Below are 22,761 nucleotides of genomic sequence, written 5' to 3' on the forward strand. Positions count from 1 at the left end.
TATTCATGAATTTTATGAGCAGCTATTGATAACTATACAAACTGCACATGAACTTTAAAGGTGATGGTCAAAAGATGCCTAATAATAAATTCCGAAAAAAGACATTTTGACGATATACAGTAGAAGTATGCCAGTACACCAAAACTGCTTCCTGGATTTTGAGGTCCGGTTTTAATGGTAACTTTTGCCTGTAGTTAGCATAAATTTTGTTGACTGTATCAGTCTTTTACACTCATGGGATAATTTATTAAGGTACATCTGGCTAGTACTGGGTTGGACCCCCTTTTGCTTTCAGAGCTGCCTTAATTCAACAAGGTGCTGGAAACATTTCTCAGCGATTTAGGCCCACATTGACATGATAGTATCACACAGTTGCTGCTGATTTGTCGGCTGCACATCCATGAGGTGACTCTTCGGTTTCACCGCATCCCAAAGATACTCTGTTGGATTAAGTTCTCGTGACTGTGGAGGCCATTTGAGTACATTTGTCATGTTCAGTAAACCAGTTTGAGATGATTTGAGCTTTGTGACATGGTGCATTATCCTGCTGGAAGCAACCGCTAGAAGATGGGTGCACTGTGGTCATAAAGGCATAGACATGGTCGGCAACAATACTCAGGTAGGCTGTGGGGTTAAATGGTGCTCAGTTGGTACTGAGGGGCCCAAAGTGTGCCAAGAAAATATCTCTCACACATTACACCACCACTACAAACCTGAACTGTCTGTTGTCCAATTTTGGTGAGTCGTGGAAATTATAGCCTTAGTTTCATGCTCTTAGCTGAGAGGATTGGCATGCGATGTGGTCTTCTGCTGTTGTAGCTCATCTGCTTCAAGGTTTGACATGTTGTGCATTCAGAGATGCTCTTTTGCATACCTTGGTTGTAACAGTTTTTTTTTTAAATTATTGTTTCCTTCCTATCAGCTGAAAGCAGTCGAGCCATTCTCTTCTGATCTCTGGCATCAACAAGGTATTTTCACCCAGAGAATCTTGACTTACTGGATATCTACTCTTTTTTGGACTGTTCTCTGTAAACAGTAGAGATGGTTGTGTGGGGAAAATCCCAGTAGATCAGCAGTTTCTGAAATGGTCAGAGCAGTCGGTCAGGCACCAACAACCATGCCACATTCACAGTCAGTTACATCACCTTTCTTCCCCCTGTCTGATGCTCGGTTTGATTTTCAACAGGTCTCCTTGTCTACATGTCTAAATGCACTGAGTTGCTGCAGTGTGATTGGCTGATCTGATATTTGCATTAACAGGTATACCTAATGAAGGCCAGCGAGTGCAGGATCACATATTAGCACAGAGATGTAATGTATTGTATTACTATTGCCCGAATAAGACTAGGTGCATACAATTTACTTCTGAATATATTTTGAAAATATTTTTAAAACTTTAAAATTTTAAATTCTTTTCCATGCTGGGACACCATTTGGGTGGCATTATCTTCAGTGTCATGGGTCTTTTTGTTATGGTCGTTCTGTGATGACATGAAGACACAGAACTAATGTTGTCTCACTGTTAACTAAATGTGTAAAAGGAAACAGTTTGCTAACATGTTTGTCCCATGTCATTTTGAAAGGTATTAATATGTTATGGAGAGGTGTGAGATTAGGCTGTCAGGAAGTTATATAAGATATTACTTCATGGTTTTTAATTGAATCTTTACTCTGTTGTTGAGATTTAATTTCATCAGCTGCTTCAGCTGTATTCCCATGCGTCTGTCTTTCCTTGCATTTCATTTGTTATTTTGCTATCTAAATGGAAAGAAAAAAACTCAGAGAAGGTAGAAAAAGGGGGGAAAAAAAGGCTCTTGACCTGTTGCCTGGAAACAATCTGTGATGGACAGTTGGAGAAAGGTTCCCTCGGTGAGGAATGACCTTCTGTCTGTTGTGTGGCTGCTGCTAAAAGGCCACAGCTGTCTCCCTGGACACCATCCCTATGGCAACAATTGTGTACTGCTAGCAGCTGGCCCACTAAGATGAGAGGCCTCATGATGATATGGGTTGTCCCATTGCAATGAGGAACAACATCTAATCAATAATCCTAATAGCTGTGTTGTTTTAGCTGACCCCGTAATCTGTGTTGTAAGTTCCTCCAATCAATGATACACAGATAAACCAAGGTTAACAATAGCGTAGTATGCTGAAAATTAACTTCACAACTCAGCAGGAATAACACTATCACCACCCACTTTCTCACACTGTTTTGACTCACGTGGTTGTTTTATCACCTGGCATTTAAAACGGTGTGTTTAGGCTCAGGGTCTTAGTCTGTCTCTAATTTAATTTATCCCAGGCTGTGTTCTTTGAGATATTTCTGCATAACTGGATTATCCTCTTTCTCCCCAGTTCATTTCCCAGTTCACCCCTTGCCTTTTTACCCGAGTAAAGTTGCTGAGAGATAAAGTAGAGCATGCTGAGCTTTACCCTCTAGAAGAAATTGTAAAAAGAGGAAAAAAAAAAATCAGCAGATAGAAAAAACATTGATCTCTGCAACTAATGATGATATACCATTAGCTGAATTAAAAAGGTGATATGTTGCTGCTGCAACTTGTTTTCACTTCCCGCAAAGTTATTTAAAAAAAAAAAATCAGTTATGCCTGTTTAATGTCTGTCTGTAATAGCTCTGTTCATAATGTCTTGAAAAGTATCTGATAATGGAGAGAGAGAACAGCTCAGTGCACAGTGCACACACACACACACACACACACACGCACACGCACACGCACACGCACACGCACACGCACACGCACACACACACACACACACACACACACACACACACACACACACACACACACACACACACACACACCCAGGCAGAGAGGTTGACTGACGCCACTGGCCTGGCCTGTGCAGCTTCATATTTGCACTAATCTAAGCAGATATGATGTACATCAGGGCGGGTCATGCCTGGCCATGATCGAATCGAGACATTTTCTGACAGTTCATTCCAGACAAAATTCCAAATGAGTTGCTTTCTAATTTGTGACCTAATAATTTTTAAATGACAATATAATATCATTGGAGATTTTCTTATGCTACCGACTGCTGATATTTATTGCCTTACTTCTAAGAAAAGATTAAAATAATCAGAGTCGAGCAAACACACTTGACCTTTAATTCTAACCAAATGAAGTATATCAGAATACATCAGAGGGATAGCTTAGGTTGAGCAGTTGGAAACAAAGTTTGAGAGGCAAGGCTGAGATGGTTTGAACATATGCAGAAGAGGGATTTTGGATATACTGGGCAAATGATGTTGAATATGCAGCTGCCAGGCAGGAGGAAAAGACAAAGACCACAGAGAAGGATAATGGATGTTGTGAAAGAGGACATGCAGAGGGTTGGTGTGATGGAAGAGGATACAGGAGATAGGGTGAAATGGAGGTAGATGAGCTGCTGTGGTAACCACTGAAGGGAGCGGCCGAAAGAACGAGAACGAATATGACTGATTCATAATCAGCATAACCACAGTTAATTTATTATTGTAGTACTACTTCTATGAAAACTGCTGCTTTCGGTCTTCTTAGAGTCAGAGCTGGCTATAGAAATCTGTGATTAATCTGAGAGAAACAGAGACAAATAGTTACATAAATAGTTAGCACTGGCCTGATTTCAAAGCGCATACTGACATAAGTGTCTGCAACAAATTTGAAATTCATCTTGTGAAAACTTTGAATCATCCTTAAACAAATTCGGCTGCATTAGAGGGAAAATATTAAAAATATATTACCGTCAAAATATAGGGTCCTCCGGGATCAATTGAAAATCCCCTTAACAGGATTAAATCATTTTAAGGGATAACTGGTATACCCATGTTCACACTTGCACATCGTGAAAAGCTTATGTCAGTATGTTATTGTGACAATTAAAGTGCGACAGTGTAGTGTAGGCAGAGGCTGTGAAAGTGCATCACACTTTGAACACAGAGAAAATTGAATAATAAAAAAGTATTGCATTTTGTATTTATTCATTTTCTTTATTTTGTTATTTTAAAACATAATTTAAGAAGTTTGTATTGCTGTAAAAATTAGTTAAGTGTAGCATGACAGATTTTTACTCTGATTACACAAACATTACGTTGGAACAGGTAATGGATAGATGGAAGCATGAAAACCACACAGTGGACCACCATGTCTATTACACACCCTGCTGTGATACCAGGTTGCATGTTGACAATACACACCACGCTTTTGTAAGAATCATAGTTTCATCTTATGCCCCTTTTGGATTTTTTAATGGGGACAAAATGGACATCATATTGTATTCAGTAAGACTTGAAGCGAGTGACTGAGGCCATTAACTCACCAGGAAAGTGTATATATTGAGGGCACGGTTTAAGTGAGAAGTGGGGTAGTTTTCTCATAGATTTCATGCAATCAGACTTTTTTTTGCAACCGGAAAGTTGTCCCCTGCTGGCCATTAGAAAGATGGCAGATATAAAGGCGTTTCACATTGGCTTCAGTTCTCTTGAAGCTTTTTATGTACATAACAGTATAACCTGTTCTCGGAAGAGTGCAGAGCACCACTTAAAGAAGTTGTGAGACATAAATCCTACTAGAGTACTGTAAAAGTAAACAACAAAACGGTAATATAATGTAATGTATAAATATTATACATAGACTTTTGCACAGCCATAACTACAAAATGTGCCAGCTAAAGCTACATCTAAATGTTTATTAGATATGTATTTTGGGAAAAAAGGCAAAATAATATAAAGCAGCATCATTCAAGACCTCATTAAATTAGTGCCATGACTTAAGACATGAAATGGGGGGAAGAATCGAGGAGGGTGGGTTTATCTAGTCCATCCTCATTGTTCAGATTGCAAGCCATCTACATCCAGCTGTCAGTGATACCTTTCCTCTGTGGTCTACTGATGTAACTGATGGTTGTAGCAGCAAAGTTGGATTTATTCAACAGAGTCGATTTGTGCAGCTCGCCACAGACACATGCAGTTCGAGGAAGAAAGGGAGGAAACTGAGCAAAGGAATAGAGAGAGAGAGCGCAGGAGAGAAAAGGAGAAAATGATGGAGGAAGGTTGTTAAGGAGGAGGGTCTTTGGGGGTGGGGAGAGAGTGAGGGGAAAGGGAGACTAGGAAAGAGAGCGTGTAGAGAGGGGGCGGAGGAAAGAGAGTAAAAGAGAGAGAGAGAGAGAGAGGGAGAGAGAGAGAGAGAGAGGCCCTAGAGCTGCTACTGATGCTGCTGCTGCCGCTGCTGCAGCCGTTTGACAATTCCCCACCCATACAGAGCACAGAAGAAGGGAGGAGATCAGAGCAAGGATGAAGAAGGAGTAAGCGACACCTCACTAAAGATGCTCATGTGCTAGCCGGCACACACGGTAAATACAAATCCTTTATCACCACTCTGTTTTCTCTTCACTGCTGCTGTTTGTCTCCGCATCACTGGCTTGAGTGTGTTTGTGTTTGATTTAGCTCTGTTGAGTCCTATATATAGTGCACCGGGTTAGCTTAGCCCAGCAGCTGGGGAAAACCTGTCTGTTGCAGTTGCTGCAGGAGGAGACAGATGTGCACAGTGAGGTAGAAAGGAGGGGAGGATTTGTACATTTTGTCTCTTCTGGGACGTAATGAGAAGAAAGCAACATCCAGCTTCCCTGGTTCTTGGCTGAAGCAGAGCCACCTGTTTGGAGATGTGTGGGTGTGTATGGAGGGGTGAGGGGTGGGGTTACAGTGTATGGTCTAATGGTGTGCTTAGTGGACAATAAGGATAGTATGCGCATCTGTGTGTTTGCATGGATTTCTGAAAGAGTGATGCTGCCTTCTGTCTGCTGTCAAATTATGAATAATGAATAAATCATCTTTTCACTGTGTGCTTATATAAGAATTATGTGTAAAACAAGATCTATAGACACTGAGAAGTACAGCTAGAGAGACAGGCGGTGCTACATATTTGATTTTGTGCGTGTCTGTGTGTGTGCCTTGGTGTTGTTGGTTCCGGTAACCTGAGCTTTTCCTGGTTGCTGCTTGCTGAGAGGTTGCCAGGTGTTGGTGATGAATATTAACCCACTCATGGCTGAATCATGCTGGCTTTGCACTGGTTGTTTATCCACATCAGGAAAGTCTCTCACTAAAGGTCTCAATGTATCTGTGAGTGTTTGGCAAAGCGATCTACTGCGTACACTCCTAGTTTACCTACACTGGCTAAATGGTTTACAGTCTAATACAGTAGCCTTGCAATAAATTCTGCCTTCATATGAGCTATAATATTTGAGAGAGGTGTTATTTCAGCTGACATTTTGGGTGGTTGTAGATTAAGGGATTATTGAACTGCACTACCTTGTACAGTGTGATGTTTCTTATATTTTGGCCACCAGTTTATGATAGCAAGGATAGACTAAGTATTCAGATTATTCACCTCAGACTATATGAAACTGTTTTCATTTATGTGCAAAAATGTCAACAGTAAGTGGCATATTTACTGAGTAATAAAGGTGGGAGTCCACCTTTATTCTTGTACTTTTGTGTAGGTTATAAGCAAGTAAAACATCTACCTGAGAGTGAACAACTAAAATGAATGGGAACAGTTATGTAAAAGTTCTAGTTACAGTTAAATATGAAGACAATATGACTACAAGCAAAGAACTTCATGGAAAGTAGAATGCTTCTTGTAATCTCATATTAAATGCACAGAGCATTTCACAGAGATTTGGCCCATCTACACACAGACAGACATGAGAGCTATCGCTACACTGCCGGCCACTTAGCAAATTTTGTAATTGCTCTTTTGGAAATGTGTTCGATGCTGTATGTGCATGCTAAGAACAAGTCACTGTGCTTGCAGGTTTGAATATTCAGGGGTTATATGCCTCCACCTTGCATATGTTTGAATATATGGCTGCGTGGGTGGGTGAGACACCAGTGGAGGAATACTGTACTGTTAGCTTTGCTACAGTCTTATTTTACTACATTTTGTTGTATACAGTTGGCATCACTTTTGTTGTCGGTGTACAGTATTTTTGCCTTTTCTGTGCCCTGCGAGGATACAAAAACAAGTTTCTGCAAGTAAAAATTTGTATCCTCCCAGCCTTGCTCCTTTCGCACTATTCTTCCCTATTTTCTTTTCCTTCTGCTTCTTCATCTCCATGCGGCAGGCCGGTCGGCATTGCCAACCGACATTCAGTTAGATGCCAGAGGGCAAGAAGGAGAGAGATAGAGGAAAGAAGACAGGGGAAATGAAACATGTGTTTTCAGTCTTAGAACTGATTTTCTCTCCTGCTTCTCTCTCGAGATAATCAGGGAGTCTGGCAGCCAAAAGACAGCCTCCTTGACTAATCAAAATGTTCCTCCAGACATACAGGGAGTGCAATAATCCCTATAGTCACAGCCTTGAAGGGGTGTGGCAGCACATATCAATTTTTATGCATCTACTAACAGAGTAAGACAGTGTAGGCCAGCAGACGTGACATACAATCAAATTTATTCTAGACTACATGCCTTTATACACACTCTGGCACAATTTTGCTTTATTATAAATGAAGAGGCTGTATTACTGGAATTCCAGATCATGTTTTATTTATCATTTTTTGTATTGGACATTACATATCTTATACCTGTGGAGACTTACTGTGCAGTAGTATGGAACACTTTTGTTTGCAGTGCTTGTGTGCAGGCTCACAGTCAGACAGTTCATAGTGCATTAAATATGTTGCATGTGATAGTTCATTGCTACTTTTGTTTCATCCTGACATACCATACCTGAAAGAGAGCAGTTTCTATAGCAACCCCATAAACCGTCCCCTCACTCCTATCTGTGTTGTGTATGTTCATGCAACATGTGTACCTCCAGAAGCCCGAATATGAGCGAGCGCTGTATTGATTGGTAGCATACAAGGCATAAGTGTTGTCACCCAGCCAGCGGGAGGTGGGGGGAAGCAGAGATAGAAGCAATAAAGGAGCCTTTTCGGGCAGCATTTCAAGATACACAGAAGTTATGTTAAAGGAAAGACACAGAGTACTGCAGAGGCAGGAGGGTGGGGCAGAGGAGGAAAGTGAGAAGGGAGAAAGAAAAAAAATATCAGTAGAAAATGGATGTCTCTGAAGTCGAAATACAGAATAATATAGAATGAGTAGTGCTTGATTTGTTTTGTCATGCAAGGAGTCTGTTTGCTTCTTTTAAAAAAAAATTATATCCCATCTCATGAAACAAGTAGTTTCAGGTTTGTACTTGAGCAGTGATTCACTTTAGCTGCTTTTTAACTAATTTACTTAGTGTCAGTGTGTTCACTCTGGTGACATAATCAGGTAATAAAATTAATCCAGTTGTAGTTGTTTTTCCAGATACTCAAGATTTACTGCTTAGAGATCTTTGAAATCTACATCACTTTTACTGTGAATCATTTAAGGACAAGTGTAGATGTCCTCTGGATAGTATTCCTAAAAGCCTCTGTGACCCTGAGCCAAGTTATACGATGCTGTTCATATTTTTGGCGTATGTCTAGGATAGGGTAGCTAAAGGTTCACTTTCAAAAAACTTAATTTTGTGGCCTGTCTGGTTTTGTATTGCTACATAATCCCAGTGTGACACCGTCAGGCTAGGTGAGCCCTTTGGCAAAGGAACATACCGATAAAAGCCTGTTAATTCCACATCACTAACTGTCCCCCCACTGTGCCCTGTAAGTTTTTTTTTTTATGTTGTCGTCTCCCTCTTTTCCACCTTTCTCGGTCTCTTCAGGCTGCTTTCTCTTCTGATTATATGCTTCTCTCCCAGTCTGTCTTCTCTCTTTCTCTTAATACTGTCTTGATTACACTTACACTGTAAAACTTAACCTACGGTATCTATTTAGTTGATTTTGTTTGGGTATATTTCAGCCTGTGTTTTGAATAAACAGGAACTACATTTAACAACTTTAGCTGACTAAAGGAAATTGGGCAGTCTATCCAATATTTCTCAATACATTACACAACTAATTGACTGACTGATTGATTGAGAGGGCTTAGAATTTAGTAGGAGCAGTAGGGACATGTCTCTACTAATGCACAGTGACTAATGCATTGTCCAGACCACAAATTTTCATTATACAATTGTTGTGAGCAGTGATAGTTTCATTTCACAGCTCCTTTTTTTTAAGGCGGTAAGTTGGAATCACTGTTTTCCATCAGTAATAATCAATATTACTACTTAAACAATATATTTTTTAGGGAAGGTCAGCTTAAAAAAAAAATCAGACACAGATTGCAATAAATCATTTTTAATTAGAATCGACCCATTATTATATATTTCACTTTCTTACTAATATAAGAGTGTAATATTTCAGCACCCTCAAAAATGTTTTTTTCACATTCCAAATGGCTTCTGTCTTGCACCTCTATCACTGCTCGATCTTTTGTCTCTTACCCGTTCTTCTCCTATTTTTCATTTAGTCCCTAGTGTCGTGTGTCTGGAAAGGCTTGAATGATTAAACATAGGACAGAAGCCTTCAGTGAACTGAACATCAAGGGCACCTGGAAGGAGGAAGGAGGGATAGAGAAGTACACAATGTCAGACAGGCACTCCTGTTTGGATATAGATGACATGACAGGACCTGTGCTTCTGTAAGTGTCACCTATTGCTGTGTGACACTGAGTCCTGCTCAGCAGAGACTTAGGACTCAGTCATATCTACCACGTTGTGTTACACGAGCAGTTGTAACATTTGATTTTTTTTTTTTTGTCACTGAATCCTAAATATATTTTTGGTGAAATCAACAGATGCAAATCAGTCTGTTCTTATGCAGTAAAATCAAAGCCCCGAGACCATGTTTATAACTCAGTGGTGTGAAGCAGATGTGCTGTTTTCGCTCAGATGTGAGTGTTTTTTTATATATATTTTTTCATCGTGTACTCTAAAACAGCTGTGACAAGGCGGAAGTCCAGGGGAGTTTTAAGTGCTGCTTTGCATGTTTTGTTTAAAGGCTAAATGTAGCGGCAGCAGTGCTAATTCTTTGTCCCATGCTGCACTGCAGCTCTTTTGTTGCTCTGCTCACAAAATCAACCATCTGGTGGCTTGCACACTACTAACATAGGAGAAAGACTTAGTCTGTCCCTGCACTAAGAAAAGATTTCGATAATATTCTTCACTGCAAATGCAATTCACAAATAACTAGTTATATCCTAAATAATAACAAGCATGAGGATTACTAAGATTAATCAGAGGCAAATGTTAATCAGTCACAAAAGCATTGCTAAGAGTCATTCCAAAGTTTAGGAGTCAAGTCAGTTTAATGCTTGACATTCCTTTATTTCAAAAAAAATTCAAAATTTTGAGACAGTAAACTCTGACTTTATGGTTCTGCAGCATACTCTGTGGTCAGAAATGTACTCAAGAGCTTCACTGTGCAGTGAACAGTAGGTAAAAACTAAAATACAATGAATTTGAAGCTCTATTGACAAAGGAAAAAACCTGCATTAGTGTGACTGCAAAAATTGGTTTGCAGGATTTCAAAGCATCTGCACATGATATATAGTACCTTACATATACCTATACAATGCACGCTGTTCCAAATATATTGTATGTGTAATGGGTCTAAACCTCCACATGAAACAGTGGTGAGGAAACCTGTGCTAAGGCTCTGTTAATGTATTTTAAGCATACTGTACATTTTAGCAACTGCGCAATGGGGTCAGATCTAAATTATTTAGCACTTATGTGGTATGTTTTGCTGCAGATTGGGGTCATGTGAGTGTGTGTCTGTGGGTGTTGCTTATGAGTGTGCATCTGAATTCACACGTAGAAGCATGTGTGTTTAAGCATGTGCATCCTTCGCCTCGTGCTCCGTGTGTGTATATATGTGCGAGAGAGTTTTTTAAATTTGTGTGTGCTTGAGCATTTATGTGCTGGCTTGTCTGTGTTTGTGTGAGAGTGTGTGTGTGTCTGTTGTGTGTGTGTGTGTGTGTGCATTTTTCTATTCTGAACATGAAGGTCCACCCAAGCATTATGTGAGCATTAAGTTCCATCCAAGCACATGTAATCCCTAACCAGCTCCTGGGCTCCTCATTAGCATTACACTGATGTTCCTTAGAACTTATTTTCTAACCCTCTGATATTCTCTGTATGGCTCGAGGGAACAATAGGTCATGTTCACATCAAATGTGTTATGTCATAAGTGCGACTTGAAGCCTTACTGCCCATGTCAGTGGGGCCTGATTCCACTCTTACTGCCTGCTTCCACATTTTTTACACATACCACACACGCACTTCAGTGTGCACACTCCCATGTCCTAATGTTTCCTGTGGGGTGTGTGTGTGCACTCTTAAGGGAAGCTAGAGTTTTCCCTGGAGGGCTGTGCATGTTCTGTCCAGCTGGATCACTCCTGCATAACATATAGTTCAGAGTTTGCACACCTGGGCTCACTCTTTTTCCATTTGCCCTGTCCAGATCATTTTCAGAATGAATGCACTTCAGGATTGCTATCAGTTTGTGCTTCCAGTGCCTATTTTTGGTAAACTTTTGGAAACTGTGACTGCTACTCACTCTTACATTAAAGGTCCCTTTACATATTTTTAATTTTTGGCTCTCCACCTGAAAATTTAAGAGCTTTTGTGACCGAAGTTAGGTCGTAATTATAGCTGTGACTCTAAGATACATGGCATGATACAGAAAAAAAAAGAAAACTGGCTAAATAGCGTAATATTAAAGCTTAAAACATGCTTACATCAAACATTGCAGAACTGATTTTTCTGTCACTCTGTCTCTTCCTGTTTTGCGTTTCTTTAGTTAAAACAAGTGCAAGCAGTCTATGCCCAAAGTTTCTTAATCATTTTTTTTAAGCTGCAGCAAACTGATGCATCTGTCACAGTTATGTCATATGGTTTGGTTAGGGAAATGTGTTAAAATTAATGGACAAGAACACAATATGATTTAGGAAAATGTAGCTTATTCATTTCAAGTACATTTATTTATATAGCGCCAATGCACAACAACAGTGGCCTCAAGGTGCTTTTCTATTGTAGAGTAAATACCCTACAAAATTTGAAAAAAACCACGACAATCAGACGGCCCTGTACAAGCAGGCCCTTGGCAACTGTGAGAAGGAAAAACTCCCTTTAAAGAGGAAGAAACCAGGCTCAGGGAGGGACAGACATCTGCCACAATTGGCTGGGGTGTGAAGGGAAAGAGAGGAGAACAGAGAGAGAGACAGCAAAAGGCAAACTATGGGAGAGAGAGTCAGAGTTTAATAATTATGAATGATTAAATGCAGTAGTGGTGTATAAGCACAGAGAGTGTGAAAAGATGTGAGTGAAGAAGAAATACTCGGTGCATCATGGGAAGCCCCCCAGCACCCTAAGCCTATTGCAGCGTAACTAAGGGATGGTTCAGGGTCATCTGATCCAACCCTAACTATAAGTTTTGTCAAAAAAAGAAAGTTTTAAGCTGAATATTAAAAGTAGAGAGGGTGTCTGTCTTCTGAATTCAGCCCAGGAGCTGGTTTCACAGTAGAGGGGCCTGATAGCTGTTGCAAATTTGGGGAACTGAGGCCCTGCTGGTGAGTAGCAGTACCTACTTGTTACCTTGCCTCAGGCTTAAAACCTTGAGACGTCTGACATGGAAAAGTCAACTTTGGTTTACTGCTGAGTCAAAAGCAAACACTGTAACACAAATAAACAAGTGCAAATACTACAGTTTAGAGTATTATCTTAGCTGAGCTTAAGGAGTAAGGAGAGAAGTGACAAAGTAGCTTGAAAGGCGACATGAGTGAGGATGTTTGCTACGTGGAGGAGAAGTTAATCTCTTCTGACTGTAGCGTCAGCCTCTCCCTGCCTCTCCTATCTTTTCTCCCCGAATAAAACTCTGAATTGTCTCATGGTGCTGCTGATGGTGCGAGTGTTTGGACAGAACATTAGCTGTCTGATTTCTGCCCAAAAGGTGAACAAAACTCTAAACTGCATATCCCCGAAGGATCCATAGGTGTGTGCTTTTCCTAAACACAAAAGACTGTACTGTAATTTTTTTCCCTCTAAGAGGATTATAAATATGCATAATTGATTGCCACTTTGATTTGATGTGGAACTCTTTGTGTTAAAATTAAATGTCTATGACTACATATAGGCCAGGGTTCCATTCAAGCTCTATTTCATCCACATTTTAAAAGCTGCAGGAATGAGTCACATATTTCATATTCAGACATTTTCTTTCAAGCCTTTATTTACATGTGCGTGAAAATTCCTCAGAGTGTATCATATGTTAGGAGAATGTATGATATTAAAGTGATGGAGCGTGTTCATTATATGAGGTAGTTCTAGCCACATGAGCTATTTTGAGGGGTTTTAAATGTGTGGGATTCAGTTGAAAGGTCTGGACTATGACACAGTGGGTGCAGAATGGCTTAAGGGTAATATATGCCTGGAGATGCTAGTTATGCAACTCATTCATGCTTGCATGCACACACGCGTGCACACGCGTCAGCTCATGCTTCAGCTCACGCTTCACTGTATTGGTATTACCCCACGCCATCTGTGTCCACGATTTACAAATAGAAGAAATGACCTCATAGGTCTTGTGTGACGTTTTATTGTGAGTGCTCACACATAAACACAAGTGTACCTACACCCTACTCTCAAAACTAGATTTGCTACTCAATTATGTTTAATGAATGAGGCACTTGTAGAGACGTAATCAGCGGCACAGGTTAGAGGAATCAGCTGAAAGTGCTGTGAAACTGACATGTAGAAACACACATTTTTATACTCGCTTTTAAATCTAATAATATTACAGTGCAATTGCCATAACAACAGCTAAACAAAAAGAATAAATGAGTGATGCAAAATGTTGCAGTCTTCATCCGATGGGCTAATAAAATAACACACATGAACACTACTTGTGTTAAATGTTAAAGCAAATAATTTCTCGTGAATGCACTGTGCATCAGTTATAAACTGGTTGCTGTTATGTTACACCTACCAAGCCATGTAAACCAGATAATACACAGTATTAACACCTTTATAAGTGTTTGATCTCAAAATGCTCTTGAGACTTACTACATTATGCCAAGGAAGTTAATGTTTGGCTGAAGATCAAGTGGGATTGAAGTCACACATTCTTTCATGAAAGGGCAAACACCTATTAAGCCCTTCAGAGGACAAAGTCTGTGTTATATATCATCTTTTATGCTGAAGTGTAAACCCTGCTAATGCTACACAATAAATCCTCCAAAATGTCCCGGCTTTTCAAAACCAATTCCTTAAGTGGGGACATACGGTGTCAATGTATAACTGTCTTAAAGTTAACATTAACCTTGAATGTGCTCTCTTTTGGGTATGTTGTAGCTATGTGCTTTGTAATGAATGATCACATAAATTGTGTTTTAAAAGTTTTCTTTTGTTTCAAATACGCTTTTGGTGCATGAAGCACAGTTGTATTAATACAGTACAACATTTTCAACTGTGGTAAATGGACTGACACTCCTCAGTTGAGCACTCATGGTGCTTTCTACTGCAAGTGTCATTCATCCAGTCTCACCCACATTCTACCACAGTTCTTTTTATCTATGCCAAGGCACTTTCTAATGTTTGTATCCTGACCAAGGATACTTCAGCATGTGGACTGGAGGACTCAGGAATTGATCCACCGAACTTCCAATTGGTAGACAACCTGCTCTACCACCTGAGACACAGCCAGCTATAAATTTGTGTGCACCCTTGATGCCCAACAACTCAACTCTCAACTTTCAACTCTCACTTTGCTAAGTGGACTTCAAGAGAACATTTCCAAACATGACTTTTTGTATATTTTAATCCCACTTTGCTATACCATAATTTACAGTCTTCTTCTCTGTCTTTGTCAGTGCATTGATATGCTACTCTATCATCTAGGTCTATGTCACAATTGTTTATCAGTGGAATAGGGTAAAACTGGTGGCTTGCCTTTGTCTAATGTTGCACACCTACATACTGATGTAAAATATTTGCAGGCTTTTAGAAGTTTTTCAAGAATGAGCTCAAATGGAATTTGTTTTTAAATTAAGTTTACATATGTTATTTCAAATATGTTTAAATAATTTACATTTAAAAAATTTTTTTGGCCACAGCAGCTTTTATTGTCAGTATAGAGACAGGAAATGGGGGAAAGATACGGGAGAAGACGTGGGCAAATCGGCAACAAGCAGGGACTCGGGCTTGTGCCACCCACACCGCAAAGTGGCATATACATGTGGTTGCCTGCTCCACCCCTGAGCCACCCAGGTGCCCATAAATAATTTAGATTTTAGCCTTAAGTATATACAAACAAGCAAAACCACCTGTTCTGTTTTATAAATTATGTTCATGCTCAGAAGATAAAAGACAGTTTACAGTCTCTGGGTCATTTTCAGAGTGTTTGCGCTGTACTGCAGTACTAAGGAGCTGTCCATGGAAGCTAAGGAGCTGTCCATGGTCCTGATTGCATAAGCCATCAGACAGGGCTGAACTGGACTTTCTTGCAGCAGTTGTTAGTGGGAATATAACATTACCAATTTGTCCACTCACTAACCACATGTGCAGAACAATTTCTCTCTCACACACTTAGTTGTTAGGAACAACTATATGCATAGATATATTGACTGTAGCCATCCTATTATCCCACTCATGATGGTAGCATGAAGTTTAAGGAAGAGAAGTAGTGGAAGTAATCTGTTTACAGTATCACAGAATTTTAAAGAGGACTGAGATAATCGGATGCCGCGAGAGATACACTTTATCTATCTTAAACACAGGAGAGATTATCTATTTCAGACGGGAAAATGTTGTAAAAATTTGTATTAAAATACAAATTTTTGTCCACAGTGAGGAGAATTTAATCTCACAAACCTAATTAGTCATGAACTTCCTTTCAAATTTTACTTGGAGTCACTATTAAAAGAAATGTACTGTATGTGAAGGTCATTTCTGTAGTAATTACCTATTACGGGTACATCTCTGTGACTTTCTGCTCACAGTAACAATGGCAGATGTTGTCAGTGTGTCTTTCCACCCACAGTTAAGTGGAACAAAGTGTTTCCTCCATGACATCTAATTAATGACAATTCTCCTGGGGAAACAGCAGCAATCCTCTACCCACAAGAATCCTATTTAGAGTCAGGAGCACCTATCCCACAAATCTCTGCAATCATGATTTCATCCCCCATCAAGTCTCTATTAGAAATGCATCATCTGCTGGTTTATTTTCTCAAATATTATTTTGTGGCATTTAATATTACTATTATGATCCAAAATGTATTTTTCTAAATTCAGCAACTCTAAGATCGCATTCATATAATCCTATATTAACTTGCAAATTATATTTGAATGGTGCAATTAATTTCAGTTAATGACTGTTCTATTAAAAACTGACATCTTCCCACTTTGAAAGATTTAAAATTTCCTTAAATAAATTGAAATTAAATAAATGTAGGATTTAAATCCTTTATTGCTAAAAAGCAGCGATGAGGACAAAGGTACATTCATTTTTCATTAAACAAAGCTGAGTGTGCTGTGTGATTGATACCAGGACATTTTTCTTTTTCATATTTAACCCAGTTTAGATCCAAGTGTGTTTCAATCCAAGTAAGTACATCATCATATAATACAGACTCTTGCTAGTACTAAGTTGGACTCTTTGTACCTTCAGAACTGCCTTAATTCTTTGCAGTAGAGATTCAGCAAGGTCCTGGAAACGTTCCTCAGAGATTTTGGTTCATATTGACAGGATAGCATCACACAAATGCTGTAGATTTGTCGGTTATCAAATGTGGAGTCCATTTGAGTACAGCAAACTCATTGTCATGTTCAGTAAACCAGTTTGAGATGATTTGAGCTTTGTCACGTGACATGTTAATTTGCTGGAAGCACCAATGAGAAGATGGGTACATTGTGGTCATGAAGGGATGGACATTGTCAGCATAATACTCAGGTAGGCTGTGGAATTTCAATGCTGCTCAGTTGGTACTAAGTGGCCCTGAGTATGCTAAGAAAATATGCCGCACACCATTACACCACCACCAACATGAACTGTTGATGCAAGGCTGGAGGGATCTGACCTGCCATCCCAATGTTGCAGCAGAAATCAAGACTCATCCAACCCGGGAATGGTTTTCCAAGCCTGTATTGCCTAGCTTTGGTGCTGCTGAAGCCCATCCGCTTTGAGGTTCAATGTGTTCAGAGATGCTCTCCTTGGTTGTAACAAGTGGTTATTTGAGTTACTGTTGCCTTCCAATCAGCTCAAAGCAGTCTGGCTATTCTCCTCTGATCAATAAGGCATTTTCACAGGATATTTTCTCTTTTTCAGACCATTCTCTGTAAACCATAGAGATGGTTGTGTGGGGAAATCCCAGTAAATCAACAGTTTCTGAAAAACTCAGACCAGCCCATCTATCACTAACAAACACACCACATTCACAGTCTCTTAAATCACCTTTCTTCCCCATTCTGATGCTCAGTTTGAACTTCAGTAGGCCATCTCAACCACATCTACTTGCCTAAATACATTAATTGCTGCCATGTGATAGACTGATAAGATATTTGTGTTACCGAGCAGTTGAAATGGTATACCTAATAAATTGTCCAGTGAGTTTTACTACTTTTAAGCCACTCTGCTGTATCCTGCATCATCAGGTCAACAACATGCAGCAGAACAAAAGACATTTTTCATAAAAGGGCACCTTAATGGTCATATAAAGATAACCTTATGGTCTAGTTCAAAACACAGTGGAATCCGCATCACAAAATAATAAACTGCACAACTTTTTACAGTATTGTTTTGTTTAAAAAACAGGGTGAAAAGAGGTATAAGCAGCTTGTCTAGCTGGACAGATCCAGGCTAGTTGTTTCTGTCTGTTTCCAGTCTTTAGGATAAGGTGAAAATTCATTTGTTTGTGTGAACCATTTGAAGAAAATTATACTATTATGAAGCTCCTACACAAAGTATTATAGACAAATACTTTGGTTTGAAGTGAAATAATGCACACAACATTCTGGGACTTGGTGAAAGGCTGGCAGCAGTGAGCTAAGGTGGGGTCAGTAGCTAAATTTGTGGTTTAAGGGACAGAATGATAATTATGGTGATGGAAGGGGAAGTCTGTGTATCAGTGTGTGTGTGTGTGTGTGTGTGTGTGTGTGTGTGTGTGTGTGTGTGTGTGTGTGTGTGTGTGTGTGTGTGGTAGGCAGAGAGAAAATACAGACTGAAATGCATCTCCCTTTAGCCAATTCAGTCTCTCTCCACACACATATGGAACTGAGATTTCAAGATTCACACATGCACGCTACACTTTCACTTGCTTTGCACAGATGTCACCGCTGTTAAATTCCTGTTAAATTGCTTTTTTCTTATGAGTACGCCACATTTCCATATCCTTCATATCATCAAACCAGATTTCTTTGTTTATTTGTGGATATTGAAGGTTTAAATTGGCACGAAAATGTGTGTGTCCTTTGGCTTCGCAGTTTAGCTGTGTGTATACAAGATGTTATGGAGTGTTAAGCTGAGCTGTGAATGTGTGATTCACTGGAAGTGGGAGGAAGTGGAGAAGCAGACATCATTCCTGAGGCCCATAAAAAGGAGCCTTTAAAAGGTCATTCTCTTTCTTTCTGTGGTTCTTTATTACTCTCTGTCTTTTGTTTCTTTTCCCTGACAGGTTGAGCAAAAGTTTAGAGTTTCCATTGCCGTCTTCTTTCCAGTTATCTGTTCATCCTTTCCATCTCTTCCCATGACATGTTCTGGAGGTTTAGTGAGGTGTGTGACTGAGACTGGCATCTCATGGTTTTACATTTCTGCTTAATTAACAGTAGGAAAGCAGAAGGATTTGTAGCTGCTACTGTAGCTAGGTGTGGTTCTGTACACTGAAACCACTGTAGTCTGCAGGGCTGTGATGTGGCGACAGGAGTTGCACAATAACAGCAGCAAGTGAACTCACTCACCAGTCTCTGTGTCTTCCTGTCCTTGTCTGTTCTCTATCTCTGTCTTGGTTTGATTGTGTCTCTCTGACATCCCTGGCTGTCACTCTGCCTGCACACAAAGAGATGAATGAATCTGGCTGGCCCCTCACTTTGTCTGTTTTTTCCCCTCCTCCTCCTGGCCAGGGTTTATTGAGTTCGTCGATTTATTGTACTGACAAATTTGATCGTAAACCTCTGAGCTCTACAGTCTTTTCTCTTGCAGAAGTTGATACAAAGCTTGGACTTCATAACAGTGAGGTTCATGAGAGCATAGTGCATTGATGAATAGTGTGTCAACATGCTGTAACGTAGCACTGTTAAACATGAACCAAAAGGGAACACCAGTGCAGACAGACTGAGTTTTATTACACTAAGCAGTCCAAAGGGTAATGAGTAATCAAAACAAGAAGCACAACTAAAAAACAAAAACAAACAAAAAAATGAAATGCACAACAAACCAGTGAAAGATAGAATGGCATGAGGGAAAATGCAAGAGCACAATGGTGGAAATATACGATAGATGTGGACAATCTGGCAGACTGACACAAAACAAAATACATGTGTAAACATACACATAGTAAAAATACATATATACATATAAGGCAAAATCAAAGTTTGTACAATTCTAAAGAGCTTGAAAGTCAATATTTGGTATGACCACCTTTATTCCTTAGCACAGCCTGAACTCTCTCACCCAGCTTCTTCAAATTTCTTTAAACGGCCTTCAAGAATAGTTCTCCAGACTTCTTGAAGTCTGTCAGAATGATCCCACACTGCTTCAATAATGCTGAGGTCCAGGCGCCGGGGAGGCCAGTCCACATCCGATAGCGTTCCATTGTGTGTTTTTCTATCCACATATGCTTTTACTGCAGTGTGCAGTATGTTTGGGATCATTGTTATGCTGAAAAATGAAGTTGCTGTCAATCAGATGCTTTCTGACGGTACTTTTTTGCATTCTGGCTGGCTGAAATGCAGCCCCAAACCATGACAGAGCCTCCACTGTGTTTTACAGATGGCTGTAGACACTCACTGTTGTACCTTACCTGACCTTCTACGTACAAAGTGACAATGATTTGAGACAGAAATTTCAAATTTGGTTTCATTTCTCTATAAAACCTCTTCTTTCTATGGTCTCCACTTGTCCAGCTTTGAAAGACCTTCAGAAAGCCTGGAGAACTATTGCTCACTACAAGAAAGTTTGGAAGCAAACCATAAAGTTTTCTTTCAAACATCACCTAGACAGTAAGTGTTATATTTGGAGACAATATTTTCAAAACCAAACCCTGCTATTTTATCCTGCTAGACATACTAGAAAAAGAAAACCTACCATTAACTCCTGTTGTTTTTTTGCTTGAAGACAAAGAGGAAAGGCCTGGCTGCTATTATGAATTACTTACCCACATTTTAATGTCTGGAGGTTGAGCATGGCAATGAGCAGTATCAGTGAAGTGGTATTGCGTGCCAGGATATGAACAGTCGCAGTAAAAATCACTCTTGAATGTGCTGTGCTGTGATAGGAAGAGAGCGCTGGCCTAGTTTGAGTCTGGCGTAATTATGTAATGCTTGAGTACCTGCAGCACTCGCGGGATGACAACTTCTGAATGTAGAGAGAGCAGACAGGAACTGCACACCACTTTTCAATCCTTTTACGTGGTTTGCAACTTAATCTCGTCTTTAGCTTGGAGGGTTTACTGACATTGTGCAGCCGATTGCTTATTTAGTACTCGACTAACATTCTGGCACACCCTTGTTGCATCTTTTTCTCCTCACTTTATTTCTTTTTTCCCCCATTTCTCCCTCAAATGTTTTCTTGCTTCCTGTTGCTCTTTCTCACAATCCCAATTTTCTTCATCTACCTCCCCATCCCTCTCTCTTTCTTCCCATTCCCCTGTCTTTTTCAGCTTTCCTTCTCCATTCCTAAAGTCACATACCAAATGGAGGATGACAGTATGCAGCTGTGGGTTTTGTCCTCCTGACAGGATCTTAGAGAAAAGATCCACACACACATGTGCATACATATGGAGGGAGGGATCAACACTGACCTAAGTCTTTCGTCTGTCGCTTATATAATATTTTTAAGGTGGAGTTTTGTTGTGTGACTTGCATACATGATGCAACAAGACACTCAACTCTTTCTTTGTTTGTCTCTTTTCCTCAGAAAGCAAAGCTCCATGCTGCCTTGCAGGAGAAAAATCGTTTGAACCTTGAACTGATCAACCACCACCTGAAGGCATCCAAGTATGACCAGGTGAAGCATTCAAACATGCACTGTACAAGCATGCATTGACAGTACACATGATGATCAATGATGTGATGATGAATTTTTCTGTATCAGTGATGCAGAAACAAGCAAACAAATAAACACACACAATCACAGTGGGTTTAAAAATGGTACAGTCATATGTTGGAACTTATTATCCATCTTCTCAGAACAGCACATCAGATTGATCTCCTCAAAAGTCTTGAGGTCTTTTTTTTTTATATTTGGCTTCCAAGGAACCAGACTTCCTTTTGATATTTTTTAAAGTGGTCTTCAGCATTAGCTCTCCAGGGTTTCTGAAGGTCTTTCAAAGTTTTTCTTTGGACATTTCCTGCTTTTTTACACATTTTCATTCCAGTCCTTCTTGACCATTTCCAGAGGAATGTTGTTTGTTTATTTGTTTGTTTGTTAAGCCACTTTAAACAAACCTATGAATCATTCACAGATAAAAAAAAAGGCTCCAGTGTTGTGTCTACACATAACAGGCAACTGAGCAAAGAACCAAAATTAAATTTTATCTTTTGGCTTTTTGTTACTAGCAGCCTGTTCTCATTTTTTTTAGTTGAGTCTAAAAAAAAAAAAAAAGGAAAAAAGAAAAAAAAAAGAAAGCCAGAGAAAAGACAGTTTCACAGAGATAAAATAGTACACTGCTCAAAAAAAAAACAAAAAAAAAAAACACTTTGAAACCACATCTGATTTCAATGAGGGAAAAAAATAATGCTGGATATCTTTACTGGTATGGACTGGGATGCCGCATTGTTTGATGGAAATGAAAATTATCAACCTACAGAGGGCCGAATTCAAAGACACATCAACAATCAAAGTGAAAAAAAATATTCGGCAGGCTAGTCCATTTTGGCGAAATTTCATTGCAGCAGCTCAAAATGGTACTCTTGCCACGTGAGGCTGGGCATGTTCATGCACCAGAAAGAACCCAGGACCCACTGCACCAGTGTAGGGTTTGACAATGGGTCCAAGGATTTCATCTGATATCTACTGGCAGTCAGGGTGCTGTTGACTAGCCTGTAAAGGTCTGTGCATTCGTACATGGAAATGTCTCCCCTGACCATCACTGACCCACCACCAAAGTGGTCGTGCTGAATAATGTTACAGGCAGCATAATCTCCATGTCTCTCACATGTGCTCAGGGTGAACCTGCTCTTATCTGTGAAAAGCACAGGGTGCCAGTGGTGGACCTGACAATTCTGGTATTCTATGCCAAATGCCAGTCATGCTCCATGGTGCCGGGCAGTGAGCACAAGGCCTACTAGAGGATGCTGGGTGCCTCATGAAGTTTGTTTCTCATTGTTTGGTCAGAGACATTCACACCAATGACCTCTTAGAGGTCATTTTGTAGCTCTGGCAGTGCTCATTGTGTTTCTCCTTGCATAAAGGAGCAGATACCGGGCCTGCTGATGGGTTAAGGACCTTCTATGACCCTGTCCAGCTCTCCTAGAGTAACTGGCTGTCTCCTGAAATCTCCTCCATGCTCTTGAGACTGTGCTGGGAAACACAGCAAACCTTCTGGCATTGGCATGTATTGATGTGCCATCCTGGAGGAGTTGGACTACCTGTGTGACACCAGTATTGACACTGACTCTAGCCAAATGCAAA

The 22,761-nt window shown here is 40.0% G+C and overlaps 1 protein-coding gene across 1 annotated transcript in view; it reads left to right on the forward strand.

The window, feature by feature from the left end:
* rimbp2a (RIMS binding protein 2a) overlaps window positions 1-22,761 on the forward strand; it is a 70,973-nt gene that overhangs the window by 14,806 nt on the left and 33,406 nt on the right. The window contains exon 3 of the mRNA XM_030743059.1: window positions 21,046-21,135. The gene's annotated coding sequence lies outside the window, so the exon portion shown is untranslated. The remainder of the gene's footprint in view (window positions 1-21,045; window positions 21,136-22,761) is intronic.

The sequence above is a fragment of the Archocentrus centrarchus genome, chromosome 12 (assembly GCF_007364275.1).
Source record: "Archocentrus centrarchus isolate MPI-CPG fArcCen1 chromosome 12, fArcCen1, whole genome shotgun sequence".
NCBI classification, from domain to species: domain Eukaryota; kingdom Metazoa; phylum Chordata; class Actinopteri; order Cichliformes; family Cichlidae; genus Archocentrus; species Archocentrus centrarchus.